We start from the raw sequence: 14,629 nt of genomic DNA, 5'->3' as shown, positions 1-14,629 counted from the left end.
TGAATGATATGTACCCATTGATTCTTGAGAAATATACTTATAAATGCCTCATGCCCGTAGTTTAACTGTCGTACCACATCAGAACCAAAAATAAGCTTGTTTTAATTCAATGTTTGTAAACAAGTAAATGTCATGGGTGGTCAGTCCTTGCATCCATAGCTCTGTCTATGAATTTGAAGGTGGTTACATTTCTCCAGCCCCATCCCTCAGATTTTTACAGAAACCAGGGTGGGGAGTTGAATTTGTTATTGTTTCACCGGGCTCATTGCGGCGTTAATGCTGATGGACGGGAAAACACGCCTGTAAATTCCAACTGAAGTAATAAAAACAGTGTGTCAATCTCAGTTTTGGAGCATTCCGCTCATTCCAGGCACCAGTGGCCTGCTGCTTTAAAGCCAGGTGGAGATCAGCATATGGAAATATGCCGCCTGCCCTTATGAGTGGGAACAAACAGCTATCTCAACTATGCTGCTGGGCTGACTCAATGAATGGAAAAGAGGGGGGTGGTTTTCATACTCTTGGTTGCTGGCTGCCGGCGAGAGCCCAACGGAAAGCTAAGAATAAAATTCCTTTGAAGTTTTCTTTTAGAAATTATTAGACGTCAATGTCTTCGCTAGATGCATCCTCGCCAAGTCAACAGGGAACTTGTGTTCTGGCAGTTCATTAGGTAAAGAACTCCAACTTTAAGTTGATAAAAAAGCTTCTGTTGTGCCGAAGGCATATAGACTAGACTATCGGGGATACTGCAGTGTATAGAGAAGGCATGGGGAGTCCGTCAGTTTCTAGAATTTTATTATTTTATTTATTTAACTAGACAAGTCTTAAGAATAAATTATTATTTACGATGACGGCCTACTCGGGCCAGGCCCTCCCCTAACCCGCACGACGCTGGGCCAATTATGTGCCACCCTATGGGGACTCTCTGGATCACGGCCGGTTGTGATACAGCCTGGGATCGAACCAGGATCTGCGGTGACGCCTGCGCCACTCGGGAGCCTAAAGGACAAGGCTGTCAATGGCTGTGTTAAGACAGGCAGGCCAATTCTAATATTTTTCCCCACTAATTGGTCTTTTCACATCAGATCTTTTTCGAAGCTGATCCGATTGGTCAGAAGGAGAGAAAAAATATCAGAATTGGGCTGCCTGTCAAAAAGCAGCAAGAGAAATGTGGATTGTGGACCGTGACGCCGACAATAAGGAAAAGTAACCTAGTCATTTTTTCTTAGGCTGAGAAGAGATACATGACCATAACGGTAATTGAGAAAAGCTCTTAGTAGAGCACTGTACTCTGATAACCTGTACTTCAGCTGGGTTGACAAGCCACATAGGCCACTGGAGAGGTGAGAGAAAAGTGGGTCTATTTGGGAGACGGTCATTCTACTGCAACTCAAGATAGAGTGGAACATTGGCTGGTTGACAACAGTGCTGGAGCAACCTTAACCTCAACAACTTCAGCTTTTGTTAATGATATGCTGTTTTTATTACTTCATCAAGAAAACTATACAGATCAAGATGTTTATCAGGAGCAAGACGAATGTAAACTAAAGCTGCAAAGCGAAAGACTAGTATCTACTATTTAGGCATTGGACTGCCTTGTTCCAGTACTACTATAGTCTAATAAAACTGTCAAAGCGTCGAGGACTCAACGAAATGAAACCGACAGAAGAAAAAGGCAAACAGTTGGTCTCCTGAATGGAGCCAGTTGACTACATTCCCTCAAGGTTGCTCTGACATTGACTGTCTGCCTTTCATTGCTGCCAACCACAGCAGAGAGAGACAGGATCTGTCGAAATAAAATAACAGTCTGAGAAAGAGGAAAAATAATATAGCTCAGATCTGATGTGTTTGAAAGATGCTGCGAGGAGACAGACGGGGGGGTCTGTTAAACTTACTAATGCCTTCATGGCTGACAAGATGGATGGGAATTTAGCTAATGTGCAATAGGACAAAGAGTCCTTATCAAGGTACTGAAGTTACCCAATAAGTAGCTTATTGCAAAAGCTGTTTGTCATTTTGTGCCGTGTTCTACTCATGGAAATCCATGAAGTATTGGAAGAGGCTGAGAAAGACAGCTGAGGTGCATGTAGGCTAAAAACAAACATGGACTCCAACTGGAAATGCAAGCCAATGTTGAAATATTTTGCCATTCAAAAGTGAAGTGAACAAACAAGACTCAACTGCCATGTACGCTAAAGCACTCAACACTATGCAGTCAAACTATGCCAAGTATGAATGCCATTCATGTCACTGGGCTGATTCAGACAAGCATCAATGAAGATGCAGGTGGGGATTTGACAGGTATGTTCAAAATAAACAAAGACTCAACCTAACCTGGAAAAGCCTTAGCACACACACAAGACTTATCCCACAGCATGTAGCCTAATATAACTTAAGTTATCCACATAACTGCAAACAAACATGGGCTATCCCAAATGTAAGTTGTCATTACATTGTCTAATAGTCTGACAGAAACAGTACGCTCAGTCCAGCTTCTCTCTGCCCTCTACATGTGATGATGGCCCTCTGCCTCACGTCTCTCCAATTAGCCAACATAACAGGGAGGAGGAGAGGGAGGCCCCCACCAGCCCCGGCCTTGAAACTGACTGGACATTCCCCTAGATCGCTGCCAGACACAGTTCCTGCCTGGGCTCCCCACCCCGACCCCCATTCTTGTGCCCTTGCCAGGCCCTCCCCTCTCACATGGACCAGACGAGCACAGGCAGGCTGCACCATGGTTAGTAAGTTACAGCCTTCTACATTAGGGGTCCTGGCCGATCGACCTCACCCACCCCATCCACATAAGCAACGGTTATGGCACTGGGGTCCTTGGGGGAAGGGTTTCCATTTCCCACTTTCAACCTCTCCTGGCCTCACACACAAGAGGCCGACTCCCCTTGAAGTAATGACATATTGATTTTGTTTACTTTCGAGGAAGACTGGCTTTGTAGGAACTTACAAGTGTTGGCAGGAAAGGAACAAAACTAGCCACCACCGCCCACCCCATTGAAAGATCTTCAATTCATTCCAATTTTGATTACATTACACCAGTCAGACAACAGCTGTTTGGCTCAAGCTTTACCCCGGGACTTATAAAGAACACCTGTGTGCTATAGGATAATGGGTTTGGCAGAAGCCTTCTTTGAATTAAGTTGATTTCACTGTTGACGCCCCTCTTACCGCCAGCCCCCGCCCGACCAGCCTCAGCCATGACGACGACCCCTTGGCACAGAGAGAGAGCATGTTATCCATCAGGCCTGTGTGTTTTTTTTTTAAAGGCTCATAATCGCCAGGCTTAGTATTGCAGCGGTGCGCGAAGCCTGGGCGAGACTGAGATCAGTGTGGGATCTGGATGGATAGACTGAGGCAAATGGCACCCCGTGGGTTTGCCTACTCTGCTCATGACGTTTTGTCTGCAAGGCTGTCGAGGACGTCGACGGAGAATCCAAAGCGGCTTGTGTTTTTACATCCGCCTCAGGCAGCCTTCACTCTAATTTCAAACAAATGATCCTTCTGAACAGGAGATAAGGTTTTTGCTGTAGTGTTGCTAGGCAGCCATCCCTCGGCTCCTTTACAAGACTCTAATCAAAACAAACATGTCGTAATCAGTCTGGTAATGAAACAGCTCCCTCTCCAGTTCCATGCACATTTCATTCCCCAAGCACAGCTCTACACTGTTTTATAACATCTACCAGAATAGTCAAATCAATTAAGTTTAATAAAATAATGCTTTTTTCCTGGAAAAATAATAACATTGTAACTGAAGGTCGAAATAACACATGTAGGTTACAGGAACGTCATAAGTAGCCAACATCCTCATTATGTTAAGACAACATGCCCAGTCAGTCCCTAGACTGCCCCTTCCTTCCCATTGCCCTATCACCTGCTGTTGTCTGGAGAGGGTAATGGTGTCCACATGCTTCCAATCACAAACAGTTTGTGCATACATGATGACAATTGAGACTTTTTTTTCTCGTTTTGGTCTTCTGCAAGGGTTTTCCCCTGCTGTTCGCAGAGCTGAAGTCTACGCCCCTTCGCCGGTCAACAGTAGGGATTCTTCAATTAAGTGTTTGTTGTCCATAAATGATGTGTGGTGCAGTATTTTCTCAAAAACACACTTGAGAAATACTGCACCAAACATCTTAGATAGATGTCAAATTGCGTGACTAAGATCTCCTTGGCAAAAACATCAACATTTGTTGAGTTATCCTAGATTCATTCAGACTATTTTGAGGAATGTATACTGTTACGGCGTCTCCAGAGGGACAAAGTACCATTTCAGCCTTTTTAAAATGTTCAAGTGAAGGTCATTTAAGAGAGTATGCGAGCACACTCATTCGGCCAGCTGAACCAAAGCATGCAGAAACCTTAAGCCACCAAACAGTATGGCAACTGACATAACGCCCCTTCACCCCCCCCCACAGACCCTTTTCACTTCCACTGAGTGCTTACAGACCCCTAAAACGTCTTGACAATTTTCCCATCCCCTCCCCCATGAATGCCCAGGGGGGTTGAACAGGGGTGGTGAGGGAGGGGGGCCCTGTCCCCCTGACACAGGGAGAGAAAGGTTGCTGGGGTGTAGGGTTCGGTTTGGGGGCTGTCAGTTGGGCTAGGGCGTCGCAGGGCGGAATCTTCACAAACTGATTAAGAACTGCAGCACGTTAACCAATTGGCAGCCAGAGCCTTCAGATTGACATGAAATGGTCACACTCCTCCCGGTAAGCGCGTTAAGCATTCTATATACCCACCATGTCCCCCACTCCCCGGTCGCTATGCATTTCATTATTGCCCCACTGGTGCGTGAAGATTGAGATAAGATGGGTGGTGGAGGCTATAGGATTTACTCCAGCACCTTGGGATGGGTGGATGCATAGGGATAGTAGGGGAAAGCGATCAATCACAACTCATATCTTCCTCTACTGTATGAAAAGGGGGTAGTGATGTCTAACAAATACACAAACACTGCACAGTGCAGTGCAGTCCACATTATTGTAGCAATTTGATGGAATGGAATCAGAGGAATAATGAACGTCTCAAATATGACGGTGTGTGGGGGTATGCCTTTTGCCTATATTCCAGGATGAATAGGACAGTCAACTGACTTATTTGACATGGAAAGTATTCACAAAATCTGCGCTTTTCCTACAACAATTGTATTCGCTCGAATGAGGACAGCCAGTCCATTCCAGTGCCATTTCAACCCGCGCTAAACTGACCGTTAATTAGATGATATAACCTGCCTCTGGTGCTCCTGGTTTGCGATTCTGAAAACAAAACTCTCGTGCATTTCCATCCAAACCAATGGATAAATCATGGTGTGTTTTAGAGAAGGCAACCCCTGTCAATAACAGCTAACGTTACTAACGAGTTCTCATCCAATTCTTTATAACCGTGGAGCTAAGCCGATCAGCAATGCACGCTACCCTTGTAGTTATATTTAAAGCTTCAGCTTGTTGGCATCAAGTCTTATCAGCCTAGCTACTATCATTGACATTGGCTCGTTGAATTCTAACGCAAAATAATATAGCTGACGTTACCCTCTCCCATAAAGTATTAAATTGCTACAAGTCATCAGTTAATATAAGTTAGTAAATAAAAGCAACGTAACTATGAAAACTGGAAGAGTAGAACAACACTAACGGCAGTGTTAGTCCTCGAGTCACATAATAATAGAACACAATGTATGTGGCCGCTTGTCAAACAAGCTGTGGTTTTGGATATCAATAAAGTATTCATTACCTTGCGTAATCACACGTTGAGCTTTGGCAGCTTTCAATACAAAGTCGGTGCATGGCAGAAGATGATGCAGAAAAGCATTCTGCTGTGCCTTTTCCCGAAAAATAAATACCCGTAAATGACAAATCAGGAATTCAGTCTTCGCAGTTATCCAGCTAGCTAGCATTAGCCACCGTCAGCTCTCCCGCTGCATGGGGCTTACTGACTGACTGGATAACAGTTAGAGCAGCTTCATAACAAAAAATACCGAGATCGATACTTGACAAACACACAGCAAGAACTTTGTATTTTAGCGCAACGATGCACTAAAAGGACAATTTTCGCAACACAAAACAATGCTAAACGTCCAAAATATCACGTTATAGAAAAAAAAGATCGAAAAAAGCAGCTAAACGAAAAAGCAACAAACAATTCGACTCAAAAAGTAGCGGAGTTAATGTTAGCTAGTTGGCATTAGTCATCGACTGTTGTAAGGAGTCATTTGCAAATGAAAGAAAACAGGCAGATTTCAGTAAATTGTCGACGAAAATTGCTAGCTAGCTATCCAACTTGGGTTAAAGTGCAAAATGAAATAAGTTGTGTTTAGGCCGCTAGCTGAGGAGCTAGCAGGTTAGCAACAACATCTGACCGACGACCTTGCTACTACGAATGCAAATTGAAAAACGAATCCAAGAAAATACATTCTCGAAAAATCCAAATGTAGGAGTGGACAGTCATAATGCGTTCAGTGAGCTCTCGTTGACAGCGTTCTTGCAGCCATTTTGTTCAAACTAAGACCGCTCGCTCTTCTCCTCTGAGCAGAAATAATGTAGGAAGTGGCCCCCATGCCCAAGCAGCCAATCCACGCGATCTCCCACTAACAACACAGCATGATCCCGCCCCGTCGTACCCTTGACAATGGCAGTCTGATTTGCTCACTAGAATAAATGATGGACAGGGACAGATAAAGGATGATAAAATAGTGCATGTTTTATTTGCAGCCTACCTTGGACACTATTCAGTTGCATATGTGTGTTAAATATGTGGCAATGACTACCATATAGGTTATTTCTGTTATTGGTGATTTACAGCAATGCAAAACAAATTTAGTAATGTGAACAAAAGGCTAAATGCTTTCAATAATGTATCAAAATAGTATGTGATTAGTTTGCAAATTAGAAGTTTATGCTAGAAGAATAAATCATTTTACAAGGGCCCTTGATTCTATCATATTACCTTCCTCAAAATCTTGAAGTCACATGAAGTCCACCAAGAAGGAGCATATTTCAATTCCAGACTAATTGACAATTGATTGATGAAGGACGACTATTCCCCTTGTTCTGCTTCTCAGATTCAAGAAAGGATTGTGGCCCCAACTCATTCTTGATGCCTCTTTTCTTATGGAAATGACCATGCATCGTGCAGTATGCACACAGTGGGAATAGGTCAAAGTTGTGGTCCACAAAGGGGAGAATTGACCAGTGAGAACAGCCTAGACTAGACTGCACAGCCCCATAGATCACAGCAGAGACTGTCAATGAGAAAGCCAGAACCCAGACAAAGTTTCTTCCTATTGGAGGCAAGCTGCCCAAAGCTATTGCGAAAGCCAAATCTAGCTGAATGGGAAAAACAGCTGTTTAATCTTGGGGGTTAAGGGAGGTGAGCAGAGAAGGCTGCATTCCTTGGAGTTTTCATGTGATAACAAACTTGTAATACTGCCACACATACAGTGAGCTCCAAAAGTAAAACTATGAGGTTAAAGTGCAGACTGCTAACTTTCATTTGAGTGTATGTTCATCCATATTGGGTGAACAGTTCAGAAATTACAACCCTTTTTATACATAGTCCCCCCCATTTTTTGGGATAAAAAGTATTTGGACAAATGCACTTATGTGTATTAAAGTAGTAAAAAATTAAGTCCAATATTCAGAGGGCAATGACTACATCAAACTTGTGACTACACATTTGTTGGATGCATTTGCTGTTTGTTTTGGTTAAGTTTCTGATTATCTTGTGCCCAGTAGAAATTAATTGTAAATAATGTATTGTCATTTTAGACTCAATTTTATTGTAAATAAGAATATATGTTTCTAAACACTTCTACTTTAATGTGGATGCTACCATGAATCCTGAATTAATTGTGAATAATGATGAGTGAGAAAAGTTGATGCACAAATATCCTACCCCCAAGACATGCTAACCTCTCACCATTACAATAACAGGGGAGGTTAGCATTTTGGAGGGGTATGTGCCACTGTCCCAATACTTTGAGGTCACTGTATATACTGTAGGTAGGTGTGAGGTTATTCACATTACAATACTGCACTTTTGTAGAGTGCATTTTGCAAGCACCTGCCAGCATCAGAGCAAGCCTGCCATCCAGGCAGGCTAATGCATAACTAACATCCACATTTGCAGAACTCTCACCACAAAGTCATTAGTGCACTTTAAAAAGAGAGATGAGATCTATGCCCCCACGTAGGACACCATCACACCTCCCACTTTAATAGTGAGTGGCAAGTAGCTGGACATGAATGCAGAGAAGAACAAAAGGGTAAACAACTGACATCTATTCTGAGTTTAGATCCTAAATGGCACCGTTTTCCCCTACATAGTGCACTACTTTTGACCAGAGCCAGTCAAAAGTAGTGCACTACATAGGGAATAGGGTGCCATTCGGGACAATACTTAATCAGTGCTGCAATTCTTTTTTTTTAGGTGTCTCGGATGATTCTTTGACTAGGGCCAATTTCCCTAATTGCTTTCACATTTAAGCTAGCCGTCTGATGGAGGGGTGGCAATGAGAAAGGTCTGGTTGATATTCTGTTAAGAGGAAATCCAGACATGAGGTGAGGCGGATGGACTGCGGCGCTGGCAATCACTCACTTTCTCCTCTCTTCTGCTCTCCTGGGATACTCCTCTCCTCAGTCTTTCTTCCCCATTCTTTTTTTTCTTCATTTAAGCACCCTGTGATCATGTCTTTTGTTTTAATTCCAGTTCAATCACGTGTGTTCCACAGAAGGTTTTCATTTCTTGCCTGCCGTGAGATCTTGCTAGCAGAGACACTCCCACACACAAGTTACTGTATATCTGCGCACACACACTATTGTGGCTACATGTATATTTGATGCATGTGCTTTGGCTACTTCTGAAACATTTCTAGACAGTCAAAACTGAGAGACAGACACAATCAGGAACCAATTGTCCAATGCAAATCTCAATACGTTTGGCGTTTCTTTAAGAAACAGACAGAGATATTCCATGTGTTATGATGATGAAGAATACTAGCCTGGTCCCAGATCTGTTTGTGCTGTCTTGCCATCTCCTATGGTCATTGGAGAGCTAAACATTCAAGCTGTCAAGACTGCAGAAACAGATCTTGAACCAGGTCAGAAGAAAAGTACATATAAATGACAATCCAGCTTTTCCAAAAAGTCTACAATTTATCAGTTCTCACGACACGAAAACCCCTCTCCCAATTTTCAGTTAATTGCCTTATCTTGTGGAATTAGGAATTAACAAAATAAAAATGACCGGGTGAAAAGCCAAACAATTCACTGAACGACGAGCCAAAAAGTGAATCTTTGTTTACACTCCCTCCCTTGTCATTACGTCTGAAAATGGCACCCTATTCCCTTAGTGCACTACTTTTGACACGAAATGGCTCCCTATCCCCTATATAGTGCACTACTTTTGACCCCAAATGGCACACTATTCCCTATATAGTGCACTACTTAGTATTTTGGGTCGGCAGGTAGCGGTAGTGGTTAGAGCATTGGGCCAGTAACCGAAAGGTTGCTAGATCGAATCCCCGAGCTTACAAGGTAAAAATCTGTCGTTCTGCCCCTGAACCCACCGTTCCTAGGCCGTCATTGTAAATAAGAACGTGTTCTTAACTGACTTGCCTAGTTAAATAAAGGTTAAATAAAATAAAAAATAATGTAAAGAAAATTGTAACTAATGCACTATATGCAATAGACAAGGAACCCATCACTGGTTCCCTGTCTGGTGCAGGATGATAGATGATAGGCCAGGTTTTTGGTATTGATCATGAATCCTGAATCCTCCAGTCTGGAGATTAGGCCTAGGAGTAATCAAAATGCAGACGGTGGCTGCCGCTCCGTTCAAAGTGACATTTCCAAAGGCATGACTTGACGTATGCTAAATGCTACAGCGATGATCAGTCTGACATGGGAGTACCAAGAGACAACAACCAAACTAGAGCCTGAGTGTCCCCAACTCTGCGCTTTTCACCCTACTGAATAGAGAGGTGACGATCAAAGTTCCACGCACCAATAATACAAATCATAACATCATTCCATGCTGCTACAGGTATAAGATTAATTTAGCAATCCAAATAAAATGTATTTATATAGCCCTTCATACATCAGCTGATATCTCAAAGTGCTGTACAGAAACCCAGCCTAAAACCCCAAACAGCAAGCAATGCAGGTGTAGAAGCACGGTGGCTAGGAAAAACTCCCTAGAAAGGCCAAAACCTAGGAAGAAACCTAGAGAGGAACCAGGCTATGTGGGGTGGCCAGTCCTCTTCTGGCTGTGCCAGGTGGAGATTATAACAGAACATGGTCCAAGTTGTTCAAATGTTCATAAATGACCAGCATGGTAAAATAATAATAATCACAGGCAGAACAGTTGAAACTGGAGCAGCAGCACAGCCAGGTGGACTGGGGACAACAAGGAGTCATCATGTCAGGTAGTCTTGAGGCATGGTCCTAGGGCTCAGGTCCTCCGAGAGAGAGAAAGAAAGAGAGAAAAGAGAGAATTAGAGAGGGCATACTTAAATTCCCACAGGACACCGGATAGGACAGGAGAAGTACTCCAGATATAACAAACTGACCCTAGCCCCCCGACACATAAACTACTGCAGCATAAATACTGGAGGCTGAGACAGGAGGGGTCAGGAGACACTGTGGCCCCATCCGAGGACACCCCCGGACAGGGCCAAACAGGAAGGATATAACACCACCCACTTTGCCAAAGCACAGCCCCCACACCACTAGAGGGATATCTTCAACCACCAACTTACCATCCTGAGACAAGGCCGAGTATAGCTCACAAAGATCTCTGCCACGGCACAACCCAAGGGGGGGCGCCAACCCAGACAGGACGATCACATCAGTGACTCAACCCACTCAAGTGACGCACCCCTCCTAGGGACGGTATGAAAGAGCCCTAGTAAGCCAGTGACTCAGCCCCTGTAATAGGGTTAGAGGCAGAGAATCCCAGTGGAAAGAGGGGAACCGGCCAGGCAGAGACAGTAAGTGCGGTTCGTTGCTCCAGAGCCTTTCCGTTCACCTTCCCACTCCTGGGCCAGACTACACTCAATCATATGACCCACTGAAGAGATCAGTAAAGACTTAAAGGTTGAGACCGAGTTTGCGTCTCTCACATAGGTAGGCAGACCATCCCATAAAAATGGAGCTCTATAGGAGAAAGACCTGCCTCCAGATGTTTGCTTAGATATTCTAGGGACAATTAGGAGGCCTGCGTCTTGTGACCGTAGCGTACGTGTAGGTATGTACGGCAGGACCAAATCAGAGAGATAGGTAGGAGCAAGCCCATGTAATGCTTTGTAGAAACTGTGAAACTAGTCATTTACTGTAGTAGTGGTAGGGCTGTCATATAACCTATACTGTCATCTTCTCTGAGGGCCATACCATTGTAATGTGAGAAGAGGGACTTTAGAAAGCATATTGCCATACCCATCAGGTGGACAGAGCCTTTTTTTTATTATAGGCCTTGTAAAGATTACAGTGAATTACCCAGAGAACAGAGGGCAAGGCCAATAAAATATGTGAAAGAGAGTGAGAGGAATAGAATCTGGAATAGAGAGCGAGAGAGAGAGAGAGAGAGAGAGAGAGAGAGAGGCAGAGCCTGTTCACCTGTGCAGTGCATAGTGGACCTTGGCCACAGGGTGACTGATTCAATTTCTATACAGGGGACAACAACAAGCAGAGCTTCTACAGAATAGCCGGTTACAGCAGCAGGCCTAGGGGACTGTATCGACTGAGGGAGGGGTGTGTGTGTGTATTGTAGTGCTGGTGGTGTGTTATATGGGCCGAGGGGAGAGTGGAGCAGTGTGGTGCAGTAGGACAGCGTTTCTGAGCTGTGGTAATTTCCCCAGAGAGTACTGGCCAGGTAGAGGGAGGAGAAGGAAGGAGGAGTGGAAGAGGAAAGGAGGGAGGAAGAGAGAGGGAGTGTGTTCATAAATAATGATGGATCATACAAACAGCATAGACGGGAGTAATGGAAAGAGTGGCAAAAGAGAGGAAAGGAAGGCTCATCCAACGCACCATTAAAAACTCTTTTCAAGCTTTATTTTTGGGACAACTGCTGTCAACACATTTAATAAGCCCATTTCTATTCTCCTTTCCAACGTGTCATTTTTATCAATGAGCAGTTGAAGTGCCCTATTGTTTTCGTTGCTAATTCCATCTATTAATTGCACTTCAGGTTTACTGATGACCTTGCATATTTTGTTGTTCGTGGTGCCCCTTAATATTAGCATACATTAATCCCAGCTTATCTTTCATCCCCAATGAATAGCTCTTTGCATATTGTGTGCGTGTGTGTGTACATGTGAGTGTGTATGTGTGTACATGTGAGTGTGTGTATAACGTTCTGTTTGTGTGTGTGAGAGTGTGTGTGTGTGTACAGTGCTTGACTTGGGTAGGAGCTCACTGGAGCAGAGTACTGCTAGAGCTCTTGTTCCTGTTATAGAATATTATTGTGGAGCACCTGTACCTAAATATAAACTGTACCGGCACCCAAAATGAGTACTGGGACCTATTTCAGTCATAGTCAAGCACTGTGTGTGTGTTTGTGTGCATACATTAACGTATGCATGGGTATTTGCCCCCGCCCTCTCCACAAATTAATTAAAGGGAATAAGACCTGTGTGGATTTTATGGTGTTCTGGGAACCGACTGGCTAATCAGATTTATTGCACACTTAAGCTTAATTAATTGCATTTATGGATTCAAATGAATAATGAAGTACTCACAAGCGTTGTTTCTGTTTCATCAACCTGCAGAGGCAAACCACTGGAACAATGATAATGACCTGGAGATGGGACAGGAGAGCTGTCAATCAACTAAGGTTCAACTCAACAATATCTACTCTTATAGAATACCATGTTCCTCTAACTACCAATGAAATTAGCCAAATGTAGCCTATTAGATGTATTTCAAATGGGATTGGATTCATTTGTTTTGTATGCAAATATTGCTTCTGGTTTAGAAATCTATGATTATAGGAATATACAACTGATTCAACCACTAACAGATTTACAACAGAAGGGAAAAATAAGTGTGTGTGTCTGCACGCACGCGCTATGTCCTCATTTGGACTCCCCAAAACGCTCCAAGCTTTCCATTAGAAAAGGTGGCACTTATCCAATGAAAGCCAATGTGTATTACTACCTGGGCCTCCACAAACAGACAACATATCCTGACCTTCATATGATCTACCACCAGATCAATAGCATCATCATTGCAGAGGACTGTCCACATATTAACCCAGCCAGGGCTCCTGCACGCACACACACCTTCCCCCAGCAGGGCCCCATCGTTATCGATCAGCCTGTATTGACTGACACAGAGCCACAGAACTGCCGTGTGTATTGTACACACACACACACACACACACACACACACACACACACACACACACACACACACACACACACACACACACACACACACACACACACACACACACACACACACACACACACAGCTGTTGACTTTAATTTTCACTGGCTGCCTGGCTGGTGTGGAGATTACTGGGGGGGAGGGAGAGTGTGGGTGTTTTGGAATAGGAGCGATGGCGGTGGAGGGAGGAGAGATGAATTTTTTTTGTGGGCTTAGTGGCTTGACCTTTGACTTGAGGGCACATACTGTACACAATGTTGGTGGGACGTGCTGTGGTTTCACATTAGCTGGCAGAGTTACAATGTTATGGCTATGGATGGAAATCATATTACGCACACACACACACAAAGACAAACCACATCTCCATAAACATGCACCCACACACAAACAAAACAACAATGCGAGGGACAAGCAAATCAATAACAACACGGCTTTTATCCGCCAAAAGGCAGCCAAGTCATTCCATCTCCCATATAAATGTAGGTGGCATATCCAAAGGCTAGGGCTGATATTTAGGAGTCCATTAACAGAGGTCTGAGATGGGTTAATTCACTGTTTGCAGCACCAGGAACCCCAGGGCTTCAGGGCACAGAGAGAGAAGGGAGGGATGCAGAGAAGATGGAAAGGGAGAGGGGTTTGTGGTGAGCAATATCATCCCTTTCCCCTCTTTCTCTCTTTTCCTCTCTGCCCACCACCGTGTCATTTTGATTAATGCTGCTTTCCTTTGCGGTCACAGGAATAGTGGGACGCTCTCTCCCCCCCCTCCCCCACACACACGAACTGAAGGAGGGTAACGGCGGCATAATTCACTCCCTGGTGAAAGCTGTGCTCTCTCCGCGGCGGCTGTGGCTCTAATCTGAAATGTAATCAAAACTGTCCGTAATACAATTGTGTTTCAAGAGGCTAGAGAGAGAAGCCTAATGATATATTTTATATTTGAGATTCTTCAAAGTAGCCACCCTTTGCCTTGATGACTGCTTCGCACACTCTCAATTAACAGGTGTACCTTTGTGGAATTTCTTTCCTTCTTAATTCGTTTGAGCCAATCAGTTGGGATGTGACAAGGTAGGGGTGGTAAACAGAAGATCGCCCTATAAGTCCATATTATGGCAAGAAAAAGCTCAAATAAGCAAAGAGAAACGACAGTCCATCATTACTTTAAGACATGAAGGTCAGTCAATGCGGAAAATGTCAAGAACTTTGAATCCAGCGCTATGATGAGACTGGCTCTCATGAGGACCGCC

General features: G+C 44.0%; 1 protein-coding gene across 5 annotated transcripts in view; it reads right to left on the bottom strand.

The window, feature by feature from the left end:
- The window catches only part of LOC118364834 (trinucleotide repeat-containing gene 6C protein), a 67,287-nt gene extending 60,745 nt beyond the window's left edge, over window positions 1-6,542 (bottom strand). For 3 of the 5 annotated variants that reach the window (XM_035746578.2, XM_035746579.2, XM_035746581.2), the window contains exon 1: window positions 5,737-6,542. The gene's annotated coding sequence lies outside the window, so the exon portion shown is untranslated. The remainder of the gene's footprint in view (window positions 1-5,736) is intronic. The other 2 variants (XM_035746580.2, XM_035746582.2) reach the window with 1 other exon arrangement.
- Window positions 6,543-14,629: the final 8,087 nt, after the last annotated feature.

Source organism: Oncorhynchus keta, chromosome 32, assembly GCF_023373465.1.
Source record: "Oncorhynchus keta strain PuntledgeMale-10-30-2019 chromosome 32, Oket_V2, whole genome shotgun sequence".
Classification (NCBI taxonomy): domain Eukaryota; kingdom Metazoa; phylum Chordata; class Actinopteri; order Salmoniformes; family Salmonidae; genus Oncorhynchus; species Oncorhynchus keta.
The sequence above is the reverse complement of the archived record's forward strand: the minus strand, read 5'-3'. Positions and strand labels throughout refer to the sequence as shown.